This window comes from Chiloscyllium plagiosum, unplaced genomic scaffold (assembly GCF_004010195.1).
Source record: "Chiloscyllium plagiosum isolate BGI_BamShark_2017 unplaced genomic scaffold, ASM401019v2 scaf_34967, whole genome shotgun sequence".
NCBI classification, from domain to species: Eukaryota; Metazoa; Chordata; class Chondrichthyes; order Orectolobiformes; family Hemiscylliidae; genus Chiloscyllium; species Chiloscyllium plagiosum.
Window position 1 is genome coordinate 1 of NW_025188052.1, and position 3,084 is coordinate 3,084.

Consider the following 3,084-nt stretch of genomic DNA (forward strand, 5'->3'; position numbering starts at 1 on the left):
GAGGTAACTTCCAGCAGCAAAAATCCTCAGCTGCGGATCTGGGAAAATTTCACAGAGTATGGTCAGTCGGAGCTAAACTAAGGAAGGCGTTCGTTTCTGCAGTGTTTCACAATACTACCTTTCCCGTGAGCAGTCGAACAGACTAAATGATTGTGCCACAGACTGCGATGGCAAACTCCGCTAAAAAGTAATCCTTTAAAGCCGGTGGAAACAACACAACGTTATTGGGGTACACCGTGGAAAAAGATAGTTCGGTGGACCTCGTCCATGCTCACCACATAGTCAAAATTAAACAAGTCGCGTTCCCCAGCATTTGGCTCCAATCCCTCTAAACGCATCCTATCAAGAAACTCAACTGATTACCTTTGCAATTTTCTGAGTGGAATAGCCTTCTCCACTTCCTCTGGTAGATCATTCCAAACACGCACAACCTTCTTTGTGAGAAATGTGCCTCAGGTCCTTTGTCACTTTCAGCCAACTCACCTTAAAGCTATGCTGTCGAGTTTTCAACTCACACCAACTTGGGTAAAACACGTAAATACTCAGTTTACCACCCTTCCATAAAGTCATGTCGCAGCTGTTACGCTGCAAGGAAAGTCGTCCAAGCGTATTCCACCTCGCCCTACGGTGCAAACATCGACGACATCTTTGTCTATATTTTGTCATCAATTTAACGTGTCTTTTTTTTTACGTTTTCAAGATGTCAATTACGCTGGACAACAACGAGCTATTGGAAACAGAAAGGTGAGACGTAGAACGGATTCAGCTTTCATTACTGCACGCCACGGAGCCGCAGTACGGCCGGCGGTGGCTTGTTGCGGTAGTGTAGTGGTCATCACGTTCGCCTCTCACGCGAAAGGTCCCCAGTTCGAAACTGGGCAGGAGCTGCTTTGTTCTTCAACTGCAGCCTTTTACATGGACAAGAGCTGAGTTTTCTTGCGTGCTTTCCCATCTGCAAACCTGCCTTCGAATTTGCTTGAACAAATCTGCTCTGGTAGTGAAATGTAATGCAATTCTATTTAATTACAGTGCAAAGCGTTGTTAAGTTTTTCTCCAACCTGGTTCTGATCATATGCCATTCTGTTGGAGAGTGCAGTTACCGCCTTCTGATCCTTCCACGAAAAGCAGTACCGCATTTGTCTTCCTTGCGCAGGCGGCTCGGTTCAAAGACAGGACAGAAGCAGATGCTCTGGTGTCACAGCGCACCACGAATTCCTGAACTTGTCTGTCCGTCAAATGTACCCCAAGGTCGTCTCAGAAAGACCTCATTTGGAAGCTGTCAATCGTGATTCAACGTGCGAGAATTGGCACCAGATATCCTGAATCATGTTTTGGAGCAATTCGCACGTTAGTGGCTCATTCAATCAGCAACAGCAATGAAAGAAATTGCACTCTCAGGAACCTTTCGACTTGCGCATTCATAGCGTCGCTAGTATTAAGGTCCGCCCCGAGACCTAAGTCATGTTGGAACTGAAACGGAGAAATCAACAGAGAGGCTACAGAATGACATCGCATCCATTTGGTTTTCTTGAAATCACTGACGAGCAGTAAAATGTAAACGGGGAGGGCGAGTGGAGAAGTGAGGCAGTTGCAGCTCTGGTGAAATTCCTTCTTTGTGATTCACTCAGCAACCAGAGACGTGAAGGTGACTCAGGGGTGAAAGCTCTTCACATCGAGAACAAAAAGCACTCAAGGGCAGTTAGCACCTCTCCCGGAGTGAGGGTGGGGTGAGGTAATTACCTTTTGACTTCTGTGACTGTGTTCAGAAACTGGCTTTTAGATTGAGGTGAACAGAAACTGCATTTCTAAAAAGCACAACCGAATTTAGCAAAATTTATTGAGTCGCTTCTCCTCGATTCCCACACAGGTTTCCAACTCAGTTGGTATCCATGTGGCTCATGTACAGGAGTGAACGTCTCAGTAGCAAATTGCACGGTTAAGGTAAAAGGCAAGGAAAGTCGCTTCTAGAACTGGCTCCGAGGTCAGAGCATCCTCACAATGTGATCTGTCGTACTCGGATTGTAATGTTACCTCCGGTTTTCGGGTGGAGAACATTCTTTGGGACTCCTATTCTGAAAAAAAAACAACACAGACACAGTGACTGAAACTATGCTGCACGGTATGATGTGGAACACGGCCTGCTCAGGTTTGTGCATTTTCACTGCAGTCCGGTGTGTTTCGTGTTCCGTGTAAACGTGAAAGTCGTCCTGTTTCGAGCAATGGGTGAAATCACTTAGCAAAGCAAGAATGGAAATTCCCGTAATGTGAAGCAGCTCATGGTTATTTGACCAAATCATAAGCGAACCCATATTCTCACGCACTGACAGATACATTTGTAGCTGAAAAGAGTCTGAGAAGATAGACTCAGCTTACCATTGATTTTTGTCTGGATTGATGGGCTATCAATATCTGCCGCGAAATTGTCATTGGAGCCGGGCACATCCCAGCAGCTGTGCGAGTCCGAGAGGAATCATGGAACCCCATTTCATGTGACTTTGCATCTGTTGTTAGGCAGGAGCACAATTGGAAATACAAGAAAATGAGGCGGCGCGGCCGGCTGGTAGTTTGGCCGAGCGGTCTAAGGCGCTGGATCCAGGTTCCAGTCTCGAAGGGGGCGTGGGTTCGAATCCCACCACTGCCATTTCTGCTGATCAACTCCAACGCTGCAGCTTGTTAAAATGCTCTTTCGGTGCCCACTGTACATTGATGTTGAAAACAAAAGTAAAATGGGTTTGCTTCCCAGGGAATTAACTGTGGTGTGGGATACTGCCAAGTATTTCAAAATGTCTCTACTGTCATGATCGTGTTCGCCTCCCGCGCGGAAAATCGCAAACAGTTCTGCCGTCCCTGGCAAGTTGTGCTTTTACTGGAACCGAATGGAGACTGTTATTTCATCGCTGTTGTGAAACGAAGTCCCACGGTCACTCTACTCGTTGTTATTTGGGTTTCTAGCTAATGAGAAAATCGTTCCAAGGAATTTCGATGTCATACCTTATTAAATTTCTCCCATTTCCTTCATTTCCGTCCTGGAAACATCGGAAGGGAAAGGTGATCTAATCGAGATTGTGATTGGTGAAATTCACT

The 3,084-nt window shown here is 46.1% G+C and overlaps 2 non-coding genes across 2 annotated transcripts; both read left to right on the plus strand.

Annotated features, from left to right (window-relative positions):
* The first annotated feature begins 817 nt into the window (after positions 1-817).
* trnae-cuc lies at positions 818-887 on the plus strand. Its single transcript has one exon. It is a non-coding gene; the product is annotated as a tRNA-Glu (tRNA).
* Positions 888-2,559: 1,672 nt separating this feature from the next.
* trnal-cag lies at positions 2,560-2,641 on the plus strand. The gene has a single exon. It is a non-coding gene; the product is annotated as a tRNA-Leu (tRNA).
* The last annotated feature ends 443 nt before the right edge of the window (positions 2,642-3,084 follow it).